General features: G+C 39.6%; 1 protein-coding gene and 1 long non-coding RNA gene across 6 annotated transcripts in view; one reads left to right on the top strand and one right to left on the bottom strand.

The window, feature by feature from the left end:
* AKT3 (AKT serine/threonine kinase 3) overlaps positions 1 to 16,649 on the top strand; it is a 294,820-nt gene that overhangs the window by 75,783 nt on the left and 202,388 nt on the right. The window lies entirely within an intron of this gene.
* Positions 1 to 16,649, bottom strand: part of LOC148775172 (uncharacterized) — a 46,367-nt gene that overhangs the window by 8,142 nt on the left and 21,576 nt on the right. Inside the window, exon 2 of the long non-coding RNA XR_016039636.1 lies at positions 11,293 to 11,343. This is a non-coding gene — a long non-coding RNA (uncharacterized LOC148775172). The remainder of the gene's footprint in view (positions 1 to 11,292; positions 11,344 to 16,649) is intronic.

Raw genomic sequence — 16,649 nt, 5'->3', positions numbered from 1 at the left:
TTGTTGCCAGATGTGCCGAGGTCAGTATTTTAGCCATTCCTGTCTTACTTATTTTCTGAAATTACTAAGTAGCTGTTGAGGGGACTTATGATCAAAAAGAAATTTTTAGAGGAAAATACATTAAGAGCCTTATTAATAGTATGGAAAATAGTCCATTTTGTGGAGCATAATATGCTCTGTCACATGGAAATATTTTTTTGGATGCTTTCATAGCCATCTGTAGAGGTGAATCTTTGATTAAACATAAGTCAGATAAAAAAGATAATTTTGACATTGTCTTTCCTTCCTGAAATACCTAGCTTCTGTGAAATAGTGTGTTAGCTTGATCCCATCATTACAAAGGAGTTTCATAGTCAGCAATTAAAAGTATGCATAGTAAATTCATTGTTTATCGTTTTTAGTATTTTCTGTTGACATGAAAAATTTTAAGAACAGATGATCATCAATCTAGCCTGAGAATAAATTATTTTTTTGCCTCTGTAATGAAAGACTAACTTTAATAAATGTGTTTAAAATCTATCCATTTCACAAACTTTATTCACTAAATATGTGCCAGAACATTTTAGAAACTCAGAATTACTATGAAGCTACTACACTTACTCTTTTGAAAGTTGGGGGAAACTGTAGATGCTTTATCCATTTACAGTTACCAGGTATACTGACAAACATCTATTATTTTGACTTTTAGAAATTATCTTAGCATCATCATTTCTTATGAGACGTTGGATAGGACCAATTCAGGCAGCAGGAAAGATTCTGAGATAAAGGAACTAAAATTTTGTGCGCCTTGTCTTCAACAATAAAATACTTACCATATTTCTTAAATGAATATTACTCTGTTCCTTAAAATGCATTCATATTATTTGCCTTGAAAAAACTGTCTCAAGGTTAGATGCTGTCTCTCTGTGACTACCATTAAATCCTTCCTATGTATCAGGCATGGTGAGTTGTGCCTTGTATGCAGTAAGTCATTTTATGTGTTTAAACGTTAAGGATAAACTGGAGCAAGATCATTAGACCTCTGACTACAGTCACAGGGGTGATCTATGTTACTTAGGCCTATGTAAGTAACTGGGACTGCTCCTTCATAGGTACATATTGATAGTGCAGCTGACTGACAGATGATCGCCAGGGTTTTAAGATATCTTTCCAAACTTTTGTTCCTTGCTTGACTGAATTTTCAGTAGCCAGGGAAGATTTTCTGTCAATTCTGAGTTTTGATGTTTGGGATTCAGTAAGTACTTAGAGCTCAAAATTCTCCAAGCCAGGCTTCAGCAATACAGGAACCAGATGTGCAAACTGGTTTTAGAAAAGGCAGAGGAACCAGAGATCAAATTGCCAACATCCGCTGGATCATCGAAAAAGCAAGAGAGTTCTAGAAAAACATCTATTTCTGCTTTATTGACTATGCCAAAGCGTTTGACCGTGTGGATCACAATAAACTGGAAAATTCTTCAAGGAATACCAGACCACCTGACCTGCCTCTTGAGAAACCTGTATGCAGGTCAGGAAGCAGCACTTAGAACTGGACATGGAACAACAGATTGGTTCCAAATAGGAAAAGGAGTACGTCAAGGTTGTATATTGTCAACCCTACATCATGAGGAATGCTGGGCTAGAAGAAGCACAAGCTGGAATCAAGATTGCCGGGAGAAATATCAATAACCTCAGATATGCAGATGACACCACCTTTATGGCAGAAAGTGAAGAGGAACTAAAAAGCCTCTTGATGAAAGTGAAAGAGGAGAGTGAAAAAGTTGGCTTAAAGCTCAACATTCAGAAAACTAAGATCATGGTATCTGGTCCCATCACTTCATGGGAAATAGATGGGGAAACAGTGGAAACCGTGTCAGACTTTATTTTTTTGGGCTCCAAAATCACTGCAAATGGTGATTGCAGCCATGAAATTAAAGGACACTTACTCCTTGGAAGGAAAGTTATGACCAACCTAGATAGCATATTAAAAAGCAGAGACATTACTTTGCCAACCAGGGTCCGTCTAGTCAAGACTATGGTTTTTCCAGTGGTCATGTATAGATGTGAGAGTTGCACTGTGAAGAAAGCTGATTGCCGAAGAATTGATGCTTTTAAACTGTGGTGTTGGAGAAGACTCTTGAGAGTCCCTTGGACTGCAAGGAGATCCAACCAGTCCATTCTAAAGGAGATCAATCCTGGGTGTTCATTGGAAGGACTGATGCTGAAGCTGAAACTCCAATACTTTGGCCACCTCATGCGACGAGTTGACTCACTGGAAAAGACCCTGATGCTAGGAGGGATTGGGAGCAGAAGGAGAAGGGGATGACAGAGTATGAGATGGCTGGATGGCATCACCGACTTGATGGACATGTTTGGGTAATCCCCGGGAGTTGGTGATGGACAGGGAGGCCTGGCGTGCTGCGATTCATGGGGTTGGAAAGAGTTGGACACGACTGAGCGACTGAACTGAACTGAACTGAAGTACTTAGAGTAAGTAAAGGGGAAGTGCTTACCAAAGTGGGAGCTGAGTCTTGCCTCCGTCAGCTGTTCTCCATCTATTCATTTTTCTTAATTCAGTCAAATATTTATTGACTACCTATATGTTCATGGAACTCATATACAAGTGAGGGAAATAACCAATAAAGAAGATAAATACATAAAGCATATTATATGTTAGACAATAGAGAAAAGTCAAGTCTTAACCATGGGCCTTCATATCTGAGGATGCATATTCCTAGGTTAAAAGCCATTGCCTCTGTTAATCAGGTGTTTTCTCAACACTTAAGATGTTGAGATGGGCCACCTTAAGTGTAAAACCACATCATGTACCTACAGTGCAGTTTGGGAGTATTAGGATCAATTGTTTTGAAGTATCATGATATAAATGTTAGGTGCCTCCATTAATGTAGGAGATGCATTCTAACCACACTGTTTATTGTCTAAAGAAATAATATTTAATCCATAGAGGTATATTCCTTAATATCTCAGAATTCTAGCTACCTTGCTGATAGGTGTGATTATAAAATAGCAACTGATTCTCTTAAGATACACATAAAATTTAGCATCTTTATATAGAGACTTATGGTTATTGGTTTATGTTTACTTCATTTTCCCCTCGTCTCTTAACATTCTTTTCCTCATTTAAAAATATATTCTGTTTAAGTGAAGTGAAGTCAAAGTCGCTCAGTCATGTCAAACTCTTTGCAACCCCATGGACTATACAGTCCATGGAATTCTCCAGGCCAGAATACTGGAGTGGATAGCCTTTCCGTTCTCCAGGGGATCTTCCTAACCCAGGGATCAAATCCAGGTCTCCTGCATTGCAGGCAGATTCTTTACCGGCTGAGCCACAAGGGGAAGCCCAAGAATACTGCAGTGGGTAGCCTATCCCTTCTCCAGAGTATCTTCCGGAGTCAGGAATCGAACCAGGGTCTCCTGCATTGCGGGCAGATTCTGTACCAACTGAGCTATCAGGGAAGCCCATATTGTGTTTAAAAATGTAATATTTTGATCAGAATAGTGCTTCAAACATGAATTTACAGTAAGATGGAAGATTATGAATTGATTTTGTATCTGCCAGTTGCCTCAGAGGCCTTAGCAGTCCAAGGAGCACCTTAATTTAAGTGTGTTCCCATCTCAAAGCCTTATTGTTCTCTATGTCAAGAGAACTGTTCCCCCATATATCTGGATCTAGCTTCCTCATATCTTTTCAATTTTCCTTAAAAATCACCTTCACAATGGCAGCCATCCTGATTTACCTTATCTAAAACTTTAGCTTCCCTATCCTCTCCAAACTCTTTATATTCCTTCCTTGACTGTTTTGTGTTTTTATCCTTAGCACTTATCAGTATCTAACATTTTATGTATTCTTTTCTCCTCCCTTAAAATATAGAGCTCATGAGCAGTGATTTTTGTTCATTTTTTTCCCTATTATATTCCCAGTGCCTGTCATAGAATAGAGCACTCAGTATTTATTGAGTTTTAACAAATGAATAAAATTTATTACTAGAACCTATTAAGAGCTTTAGTTGTTCAATAAATCTGTATAGAAATGAAAATAGGGAATACAAATATAAAAACCTTCACATTTATTTTTTTTGATTTATATTTTGAAGTAATTTTAAACTTACAGAAAAGTTGTAAGAATATTTCAGAGGCTTTCTTTGCTGATCTGTTTACGTATAGGATACCTCATTGTCTCTGCATACTTTGATGAATTTTTCTTACAATCAAGGACATTCTCATACATAAAAGAGTTTAACTATTAAGAAATTAATATTGATACATCAGTCACTACCATCTAATCCTCACATTGTTTCCATTGTTCTTTGAGCACATGCTTACTGTCTGCACAGGATACTCTGGGATCATCTTGTGTATCCCCACCCTAGCTCTGGAATCAGTATGCTCCAAGGAATCACATTTGTGTGTATTTAGACCTGAAAATGTTGGTACTGGTTGTTTTCATTCATTGTATTGGGTGCCACTGTTCTCAAGCCCTTTCAGTACATAGCTAGGAAGTATCTGTGTCTGTGTGTGTACATATATATGTATATATATGTATATATATGTGTGTGTGTGTGTGTGTGTACATTTATATGTATATTTGTGTGTATGTGTATGGTGTACTGTCATTTCAGTCATGTGTGATTCTTTGTGACCCCACGGACTATAGCACCTCTGTCTGTGGAATTTCCCAGGCAAGAATATTGGAGTGGGTTGCCATTCCCTTTCCAGGGGATCTTCCTGACCCAGGGATCAAACCCGAATCTCCTGCATTGCAGGCAAATTCTTTATGGTCTGAGCCACCAGGAAAGTTCTCTAGATGTTGCCAAATGTCCCCCAGGGATGGGGAGCAAAATCACCACTCCTGGTTGAGTGCTGCTGATCATGGAACTTAAAATCAAGTACAGACACAGGTATTGAACAGCTAGTAATTTAAATATATTTATTTACTTATTATAAACATAAATATATTCAATTTTATATACAGTTATCCATTGTGATAAAGGGTAATTAAGAGAAGTACAAAGAGCCAAGAAAAATGATAACACCATTTTGAAAACCAGTCAAAGTTTTTATACATTATGTATTAGGTACTTGATGTAAGTAAATGAATTTTAGACATGGTCTTTAGGTGTAGGATGACTCTACAATGTATTACACAAACTAGGAGGATTTTAGGAGTGTCAGAGTATACTGTTAGTAACCAGGATGAAACAATAAGTAGAAATGAGGCAAATCCTACATAAGGACTTCATAATCTACTTCTAAGCCTCTATAATCTACTCAGGAAAAAGACCAATATATGAAACATGGGGAGACTAATTCAAGGAAATAGGAAATAAGCACTAAACTTTTTCAGATATTGGACTTTCCTGGTGGCTCAGATGGTTAAGAATCTGCTTGCAATGCAGGAGAACTGGGTTCAGTCCCTGGATTGGGAAGATCTGGAGAAGGGAATGGCTACCAACTCCAGTATTCTTGCCTGGAGAATTCCATGAACAGAGGAACCTGGTGGGCTATAGTCCACAGGGTTGCAAAGAGTCGGACATGACTGAGCAACTAACACCACCTTGTTTTATGTTAGTATAAGAAGTGGTTCTTTGTTATTTCTCCATTTTGACTTTATAGAAGGGCTTCATGAAGAAAGATGGGATTCTAGGTCTAAAACTTAGTTCCTGACTTCCTCTCTAATATGACTCAACTGTTCCTGTTCAGTTCTTACACTCTGCTATATAATTTTCTAACCTGTTGAAGAGTTTGAATTTGATCTAGCAAAAAGAGACCTGCTGGGGAGTCTTGATGAGGAATGTAACATGATAAAATGGTTATCTGTTCTGGTAGAAACCATTCCTTTGTATACCAGCCTTCATGGTATCAAAATTGGGTTTTAAGAGAACAATATTGTGTGAACTACCAAGTATATATACTGAAAGAAAAAATTTTTCTTAAGCTAATATGTCTTTTATAAAAAACAGATCTCCAAGGATTATTCTTATATCAGCTTATCTTCATATTCCCTGTTTTTTTAATTAAACATTGCTTATATTTTAATTTCATTTACCACTTAAGGCCCTATAAGTTATTACTATAACTTTAAGCTAGTAGCCAAGATATTTATTGTGTTGTCCAAAAAGGTTCTTTGGTTTTTAAGTAAAAATAAAAGATATATTTTTTTCATTTTCACCAGGACCACCATTGATTAATGTATTGACCATTTTGTTTCATTGCCTTCTGGTATTTTTTAGGCAACTTCATAATTCCTTCCTCCCAAAACAGTTTATCTTTTTGAGCAAAGAATTGTTCCAGGTGCCTTTTTGCAGTCTTCAAAGGAGTTGAAATTTTTTTCAATTGAGGGAATTTTGTAAAGACCAAGATAAGTGGAAATATGAAGGTTCAATGTCTGATGAATATGGCAGATGCATCAGAACTACCCAGCCAAGCTGAAAGAATTTTTGCTTGGTCACCAAAGAAACGTGATCTTGCTTTATCCTGTTGGAAGATTATGTATTTTCTGTTGACCAATTCTGGACACTTTTCGTCGCGTGCTGCTTTCAACTGGTCTAACTGGGAGCAGTACTTGTTGGAATTGACCGTTTGGTTTTCCAGAGGGAACTCATAATAGAGGACTCCCTTCCAATCCTACCGTAAACATAACCTCATCTTCTTTGGTTGAAGACTGACCTTTGGTGTGGTTGGTGGTGGTTCATTTCCCTTGTCCCATGATCTCTTCCGTTTTGTGTTACTATACAGTATCCACTTTTCATTGCCTGTTACAATTTGTTTTAAAAACAGAATGTTTTTGTTGCTGTAAATAGAGAATCTCATGCAGAAATATGGTCAAGAAGGTTTTTTTCTTTTTACTTATGTGGAATCCAAACATGCAAGCAATTAACAAACTTGGGGAAGATGATTTTCAATGCTTGATTTGGATATTTTGAGTATATTGATTATCTCCTATGTGGTATAATGTGGATTGTTTTCAATTAATGTATCGATTTGATCACTGTCAACTTCAACTGGTCTGCAGCCTGACTATGGAGCATTGTCCGACTAGGAATCTCCCACACAAAACTTCATAAACCAGTTTTGACACGTTTGATCAGTGACAGCACCTTCTCTGTACACTGCACACACAAATCTTTTTTTTTTTTTTTGCTTTTCAGTTGCATTTTTACCTTTCTTGAAATAATAAAGCATAATATGCCAAAATGTTGCTTTTTTCTTGTATCTTTAATATTAAAATGGCTACACAAAAATTCACTAATTTTGATTTTTTTTTAGACTGATATACAGTGAGATGACAGCTATCACAATACAATCTAACAAAATTATGTTGGATGAAATTGAAGACACCTGAATGCTACTAGAGCCATTTTGTGGAATAAACCAAACTTTCTGGCCAACTCAATAAAATTTTAAAAGGTTTAGGCATAGCTTTGACTGTTTGCATTCTTCTTTCCTTGCTGACATCAGGTGCTGGTAAAGGGAAGATCATAAACTTAAAAATATGGAGCATTTGGGGAAGTTAAGGCAGATCAAGATGGTACCGCATGATGGAAGAGGCATGAATTTCTTGAAACTGATAGAAATAATATCTGGATGTTGGAGAAAAATATGTATTGGATAAAGGGTGCAGGAAAATATGCCAAAGGTATACTTACCCATTTCAGATATTTGCTTTCTGCCAATTTTGTGCCCGGGAAGAGGGATAGAAACTTTAACTTCCTTTTCCCCATCATTCGTTCCAAGGATCTTTATTTCAGGCTGCTTTAGTTGGTACAGGGATTCCCTGGTAATGTAGCTGGTAAAGAATCTGCCTGCAATGCGGGAGACTCCAGTTATATTCATGGGTTGCGAAGATCCCCTGGAGAAGGGATAGGCTACCCACTCCAGTATTTTTGCCTGGAGAACCCCCATGGACAGAGGAGCCTGGTGGGCAACAGTCCATGGGGTCGCAAAGAGTCGGACAAGACTGAGCTACTAAGCACAGCACAGCACAGTATCTCAAGAGGGGCTGAAACATAGGAACAAAACTGTTGGGACTTCCCTGGTGACTTGGATGATAAAGAATCTGCCTGCAATGCAGAAGACCCAGTTTCGATCCCTGGGACCGATTAGGATTATTTAACAAAGTGGGTGTTCATTGAAAGGACTGATGCTAAAGCTGAAACTCCAATACTTTGGCGACCTCGTGCAACGAGTTGACTCACTGGAAAAGAGTCTGATGCTGGGAGGGATTGGGGGTGGGAGGAGACGGGGACGACAGAGAATGAGATGGCTGGATGGCATCACCGACTCGATGGACATGAGTTTGAGTGAACTCTGGGAGTTGGTGATGGACAAGGAGGCCTGGCGTGCTGTGATTCATGGGGTTGCAAAGAAAGCATCACTATGAACAAAGCTAGTGGAGGTGATGGAATTCCAGTTGAATTCAAATCTTGAAAGATGATGCTGTGAAAGTGCTACACTCACTATGCCAGCAAATTTGGAAAACTCAGCAGTGGCCAAGGGCTGGAAAAGGTCAGTCTTCATTCCAATCCCAAAGAAAGGCAATGCCAAGGAATGCTCAAACTACCGCACAGTTGCACTCATCTCACATGCTAGTAAAGTCATGCTCAAAATTCTCCAAGCCAGGCTTCAGCAATATGTGAACCGAGAACTCCCAGATGTTCAAGCAGGTTTTAGAAAAGGCAGAGGCACTAGAGATCAAATTGCCAACATCCGCTGGATCATGGAGAAAGCAAGAGAGTTCTAGAAAAACATCTATTTCTGCTTCATTGACTATGCCAAAGCCTTTGACTGTGTGGATCACAATAAACTGTGGAACATTCTGAAAGAGATGGGAATCCCAGACCACCTGACCTGCCTCTTGAGAAACCTGTATGCAGGTCAGGAAGCAACAGTCAGAACTGTACATGGAACAACAGACTGGTTCCAAATAGGAAAAGGAGTACGTCAAGGCTGTATATTGTCACCCTGCTTATTTAACTTATATGGAGAGTACATCATGAGGAACGCTGGGCTGGAAGAAGCACAAGCTGGAATCAAGATTGCTGGGAGAAATATCAGTAACCTCAGATATGCAGATGACACCACCCTTATGGCAGAAAGTGAAGAGAAACTCAAAAGCCTCTTGATGAAAGTGAAAGAGGAGAGTAAAAAGCTTGGCTTGAAGCTCAACATTCAGAAAACGAAGATCATGGCATCTGGTCCCATCACTTCATGGGAAATAGATGGAAAAACAGTGGTGACAGTGTCAGACTTTATTTTTTTGGGCTCCAAAATCACTGCAGATGGTGATTGCAGCCATGAAATTAAAAGACGCTTACTCCTTGGAAGGAAAGTTATGACCAACCTTGATAGTGTATTAAAAAGCAGAGACATTACTTTGCCAACCAAGGTCCGTCTAGTCAAGGCTATTATGGTTTTTCCCGTGGTCATGTATGGATGTGAGAGTTGGACTGTGAAGAAAGCTAATCGCCGAAGAATCGATGCTTTTGAACTGTGGTGTTGGAGAAGACTCTTGAGAGTCCATTGGACTGCAAGGAGATCCAACCAGTCCATTCTAAAGGAGATCAGTCCTGGGTGTTCATTGGAAGGACTGATGCTAAAGCTGAAACTGCAATACTTTGGCCACTTCATGCGACGAGTTGACTCACTAGAAAAGACTCTGATGCTGGGAAAGGTTGGGGGCGGGAGAAGGGGATGACAGAGAATGAGATGGCTGGATGGCATCACCGACTCTGTGGACATGAGTTTGAGTGTACTCCGGGAGTTGGTGATGGACAGGGAGGCCTGGCGTGCTGTGATTCATGGGGTTGCAGAGAGTCGGACACGACTGAGCGACTGAACTGAACTGAAATATACCTTTGTGATGACATCCTTAAATTTAATAACAGCGTTATTCTCTGGCACAAAGCAGTCAGGGTACCCAAAAGCTACCCCTGAAGTTAAAGTGTAAAAGACCACTTAGAAACCTGTGAAGTGTTTTTATTATTTTAAAGTTTAAGATCTATTGAGTTTGAAAAAATAAAATTAAAAGTTGAAAACACCAAATCTAATACTGTGTATAATTGGAATGAGATTTTTTAGAAAATTACATGTAGCAAATAATTAATCCTTATAGAAGATCCAACTTCCATCCTAAAGGAGATCAATCCTGGGTGTTCATTGGAAGGACTGATGTTGAAGCTGAAACTCCAGTACTTTGGCTACCTCATGCGAAGAGTTGACTCATTGGAAAAGACCCTGATGCTGGGGTTAGGAGGAGAAGGGGACAACAGAGGATGCGATGGCTGGATGGCATCACTGACTCGATGGACATGAGTTTGGGTAGACTCCGGGAGTTGGTGATGGACAGGGAGGCCTGGCTTGCTGCGATTCATGGGGTCGCAAAGAGTCAGACACGACTGAGTGACTGAATTGACTGAAGGATTAATTATTTTATCTATTTTAGGGAAAAATTAATTTAACAAACCTATTATTATGTGAAATTTGTGTAATGAACATGGGCGGTACATAATTTCTGTAATATTTATAGCGTCAACTACAAGAAAAGGCTGAATTAGTATTATCAATTGCAAAGGACATTCATTTCAGAATCAAAGCTATTCGTAAAGCACTGCTCCTGGTCACTATAATTCAACATTACAGGAATGTTTAAAATGCCATGCCATATCACTTTACTAGATATACCTTTTAGGTGCTTATGTGCTTCATTTTGGATAAATAGCACTTTTTTGTACCTTCCGATATTGAGTGGATTTTTTTCTTAGTTGAAAGTGTTAACTCATCTGCTGACTTCTGGCTTTGTACCAAAAGTAAAGAAGCTCATAGTTATTAGATGATAAAACAGAGGTCACCCAGCAAGCAGTTACAAGACCCAATACACAGCGTAAGCCCTTGCTCAGCAGCTCATTGTGATTAGCGAACCAGGCTTCTATAAGTAAGTTTTCTCCCTTTCCCCTGGATCCAGTGGAGTTTTGGTTGGGTGGAATATCATTGTGGATAGCAGATTGGCTTGGCAGTTGAAGGCCCCTGGGCTGAAGTTTCTAGAGGCTGGGAAACCTCCTTGACAGCTAGGAACTTAGCCCTTACTACCCATCTCAGTCCTGCTTTTCTGTGTCTCCCATATCCTTTTCTTCCCAGCCCTGTTCCCTGTGGGCTGGATCCTATTTCAGTTGTTCCATGTGTATCTCCAGCCTGTTCCTGTAGACAAAAGTTCATTCTGCAGTGAATGTTCCTGCTTTCTCCATTTTGCATTTCTGAGTTGAAGCCCTGATATACCTCTCAGATCAGAGCACCACTTACCCTTTGATAGTGAAGTGCACAGCAGAATATCCTGTCTTTCTCTTCATTAGGCTAAGGCAGAAAACAGCAAAACAAAAACAAGGACTGTATCATTTTAAAAAGATGAATACAGCACTGTCCTTTCCAAAAAAGGAAATTAATAAGAGTATGTAAAATTTAGGTATAATTATATTTCTTAGACTATTACTCATTTAAGCTTTCTTTATACTTAAATCCAAACATTTGGTAGAAAAGTCAAACTTAATCACTGCCTTAGATACACTTTAAAAATTCTGTAACATGAGTGGTCTTTGTACTTGCCTTGTGGCAAATATCTTGACATTATAGAAGTTGCATAGATACTTAAAATGTGTTGATCTTTCTGAGTCTGTAGTAATAATTTTCTGAAATTTCTTTTTTCCCTTTAGTAGGCTATCTTTGAGAAGCATTTTAAAAAATATGTCTGGCTTGATGTAATTTAGAGTTATGACATGTAATTTTCACCAATAAGTTGGGTCAGAGAATTCCGAATTATTTTTTCCCCCCAAAACATTAACTTATTTCCTATGTGTGTTTATAACCTAATATTGTGAGTACCTAATTTATAACCAGCAACTAAGACAAAAGGAAGTTTTCTTTTTAAAAAAATTATCTAAAAATATGATTTTATTATTTCCTAGTAGTAAATTGACTCTTAAGGCTGTCTAGCCTTAATTAATAATATTTATTAAGAACCTAGTATGTGAGTGAAGAGTACAGTATGTTTAGAAATAACCCCAACTGGAGGATAAGGGCATTAAGCTCGCTATTCTTGTAAAATACTGTGTTTATCTGTGTGATCAGGAGAGACGGCAAGAAAGGGAGTGATGGAAGAAAGGAGAGTGGTAGGATAGGGGTGCATATAGTAGTTGGAAGTAACTTGTGGTGTGAAATCAAAAAGACTTAGGACACATCTAAAGATGACATAAAATATATGTTAGTATCAATACAGTGTAAAGTTTGGATTATTAGAGATAATGGAATTATGATTGGAAATTATTGGGGTAAATTTAAATGAAGGAGATTTAAAGTAGTATTTTGAAGAAGTGGGGCAGATAAGCAGAACGTAATTTGCGCTGAGTTCATAGGCAGATTAATTTCCGTTTACTAACTGAATCACTTTATTCATAGAAATAATACTTTGCCTCTTTCTATTGAAGTATATGGGAGTCCATATTCCATTTAGACAATCTGAGAAGTGTAGTCAGGGAAAGAGTTATGAAGGAGCTTGGAAAAGATAAAAAGATTGCTGTGCCATAGAAGCTAAGTGATAGCAGTTATCCACATGTATGGATTTAAGAATGAGGCCTGGGAAGAGGTCACTAATGACAGTTCCATTAATGACCTTGTAGAGACCAGTTTCAGTAGAATAGTGATGATAAAGAAATTGCAGAGTGTTGAAGGTGGATATTGAAATGGAGAAAGTCACTACACATTACTTTTGGGTTATTTTTTGATACAAGTGAAGAAAACATTGTAGCAGGTCAAAGAAAGATGATGCTTGAATGGGGTGAGCATGTTCATAGGTTAGGGAAGGAGTCAGAACAAAGAGGGAGATTGAAGATTCAAGGGAGATATAATCATTGACATAACAAGATTTTTATAGATAACAGAAGAATAGAGGATAGCCCTTGAAAAGGAGGATATATACACCCTCCTTTGAAATAGAGAATTCCAAATAAATCGACGGTTTCAAATGGAGAGTTGAGACCCTATTGACTGTAGCCCGCCAGGCTCCTTTGTCCATGGGGATTCTCCAACAAGTCTACTCGAGTGTGTTGCCATGTCCTTCTCTAAGGGATCTTTCCAAACTAGGGATCGAACCCAGGTCTCCCGCATTGCAGGCAGATTCTTTACCAACTGAGCCACCAGGGAAGCCCTGAGATTATTTGCATTCAGTAGTTTCCATATTCGGAGAAGGCAATGGTAAGCTACTCCAGTACTCTTGCCTGGAAAATCCCATGGATGGAGGAGCCTGGTGGGCTACAGTCCGTGGGGTTGCTAAGGGTCGGACACGACTGAGCGACTTCACTTTCACTTTTCACTTTCACCCATTGGAGAAGGAAATGGCAACCCACTCCAGTGTTCTTGCCTGGAGAATCCCAGGGACGGGGGAGCCTGGTGGGCTTCCGTCTATGGGGTCGCACAGAGTCGGACACGACTGAAGTGACTTAGCAGTTTCCATATTTTCTAGGAAGTAAGGTCTTTACAGAATGAGAGAGATGGCATTTAGTGGAGACAGTTTTGAATAGGGTAAAGAAGATGTCTGCTTTTTTGTAAATAATCATTATCTATTTGACTTGATAGATGGTCAAGTCAGAAAGAGATGAGTTAATTTCCCAGGGTTTCATGAATTATAGTGGGTTTTTTTGGAGGAGGTTTAGTTTCATGATTTAATATACTATTGCTCAGAACAGTTACATGGAAAACATTGACTAGCACACCAAGGGTGGAGATTGATAAAATGTCTGCAGTCGGAGAAAAACTCAGTTCAGTTCAGTTCAGTCGCTCAGTCGTGTCCGACTCTCCGCGACCCCATGAATCACAGCACGCCAGGCCTCCCTGTCCATCACCAACTCCCGGAGTACACTCAAACTCATGTCCACAGAGTCGGTGATGCCATCCAGCCATCTCACTCTCCGTCGTCCCCTTCTCCTCCCGCCCCCAACCTTTCCCAGCATCAGAGTCTTTTCCAGTGAGTCAACTCGTCGCATGAGGTGGCCAAAGTATTGCAGTTTCAGCTTTAGCATCAGTCCCTCCAATGAACATCCAGGATTGATCTCCTTTAGAATGGACTGGTTGGATCTCCTTGAAGTATAAGGGACTCTCAAGAGTCTTCTCCAACACCACAGTTCAAAAGCATCGATTCTTCGGCGATCAGCTTTCTTCACAGTCCAACTCTCACATCCATACATGACCACGGGAAAAACCATTGCCTTGACTAGACGGACCTTGGTTGGCAAAGTAATGTCTCTGCTTTTTAATACACTATCAAGGTTGGTCATAACTTTCCTTACAAGGAGCAAACGTCTTTTAATTTCATGGCTCCAATCAGCATCTGCAGTGATTTTGGAGCCCAAAAAAACAAAGTCTGACACTGTTTCCACTGTTTTTCCATCTATTTCCCATGAAGTGATGGGACCAGATGCCATGATCTTTGTTTTCTGAATGTTGAGCTTCAAGCCAACCTTTTCACTCTCCTCTTTCACTTTCATCAAGAGGCCTTTGAGTTCCTCTTCACTTTCTGCCATAAGGGTGGTGTCATCTGCATATCTGAGGTTATTGATATTTCTCCCGGCAATCTTGATTCCAGCTTGTGCTTCTTCCAGCCCAGCGTTCCTCATGATGTACTCTGCATATAAGTTAAATAAGCAAGGTGACAATATACAACCTTGACGTACACCTTTTCCTATTTGGAACCAGTCGGTTGTTCCATGTCCAGTTCTGACTGTTGCTTCCTGACCTGCATACAGGTTTCTCAAGAGGCAGGTCAGGTGGTCTGGGATTCCCATCTCTTTCAGAATGTTCCACAGTTTATTGTGATCCACACAGTCAAAGGCTTTGGCATAGTCAATGAAGCAGAAATAGATGTTTTTCTGGAACTCTCTTGCTTTCTCCATGATCCAGCGGATGTTGGCAATTTGATCTCTGGTGCCTCTGCCTTTTCTAAAACCTGCTTGAACATCTGGGAGTTCACGGTTTACATACTGCTGAAGCCTGGCTTGGAGAATTTTGAGCATGACTTTACTAGTGTGTGAGATGAGTGCAATTGTGCGGTAGTTTGAACATTCTTTGGCATTGCCTTTCTTTGGGATTGGAATGAAGACTGATCTCTTCCAGTCCTGTGGCCACTGCTGAGTTTTCCAAATCTGCTGGCATATTGAGTGCAGCACTTTCACAGCATCATCTTTCAAGACTTGAAATAGCTCCACTGGAATTCCATCACCTCCACTAGCTTTGTTCGTAGTGATGCTTTCTAAGGCCCACTTGACTTCACATTCCAAGATGTCTGGCTCTAGGTCGGTGATCACATTATCGTGACTATCTTGGTCGTGAAGATCTTTTTTGTACAGTTCTTCTGTGTATTCCTGCCACCTCTTCTTAATATCTTCTGCTTCTGTTAGGTCCATACCATTTCTGTCCTTTATCGCGCCCATCTTTGCATGAAATGTTCCCTTGGAATCTCTAATTTTCTTGAAGAGGTCTCTTGTTTTTCCCATTCTGTTGTTATCCTCTATTTCTTTGCATTGATCACTGAGGAAGGCTTTCTTATCTCTCCTTGCTGTTCTTTGGAACTCTGCATTCAGATGCTTATAGCTTTCCTTTTCTCCTTTGCTTTTTGCCTCTCTTCTTTTTACAGCTATTTGTAAGGCCTCCTCAGACAGCCATTTCGCTCTTTTGCATTTCTTTTCCATGGGGATGGTCTTGGTCCCTGTCTCCTGTACAATGTCACGAACCTCCGTCCAGAGTTCATCAGGCACTCTATCAATCAGATCTAGTCCCTTAAATCTATTTCTCACTTCCACTGTATAAGGGATTTGATTGAGGTCATATCTGAATGGTCTAGTGGTTTTCCCTACTTTCTTCAATTTAAGTCTGAACTTCGCAATAAGGAGTTCATGATCTGAGCCACAGTCAGCTCCTGGTCTTGTTTTCGCTAACTGTATACAGCTTCTCCATCTTTGGTTGCAAAGAATGTAATCAATCTGATTTCGGTGTTGACCATCTGGTGATGTCCATGTGTAGAGTCTTCTCTTGTGTTGTTGGAAGAGGGTGTTTGCTATGACTAGTGCATTCTCTTGACAAAACTCTATTAGCCTTTGCCCTGCTTCATTCCGTGCTCCAAGGCCAAATTTGCCAGTTACTCCAGGTGTTTCTTGACTTCCTACTTTTGCATTCCAGTCCCCTAGAATGAAAAGGACATCTTTTTTGGGTGTTAGTTCTAAAAGGTCTTGTAGGTCTTCATGGAACTGATTAACTTCGGCTTCTTCAGCATTACTGGTTGGGGCATAGGCCTGGATTACTGTAATATTGAATGGTTTGCCTTGGAAACGAACAGAAATCATCCTGTCATTTTTAAGATTGCATCCAAGTACTGCATTTCGGACTCTTTTGTTGACCATGATGGCTACTCCATTTCTTCTAAGGGATTCCTGCCCACAGTAGTAGATATAATGGTCATCCGAGTTAAATTCACCCATTCCAGTCCATTTTAATTCACTGATTCCTAGAATGTCGACGTTCACTCTTGCCATCTCCTGTTTGACCACTTCCAATTTGCCTTGATTCATGAACCTAACATTCCAGGTTCCTATGCAATATTGCTCTTTACAGCACCG

The sequence above is a fragment of the Moschus berezovskii genome, chromosome 17, assembly GCF_049115385.1.
Source record: "Moschus berezovskii isolate FMDL1 chromosome 17, NW_MosBer_1.0, whole genome shotgun sequence".
In the NCBI taxonomy this organism is placed as follows: domain Eukaryota; kingdom Metazoa; phylum Chordata; class Mammalia; order Artiodactyla; family Moschidae; genus Moschus; species Moschus berezovskii.
This window is presented reverse-complemented; position numbering and strand designations above follow the sequence as displayed.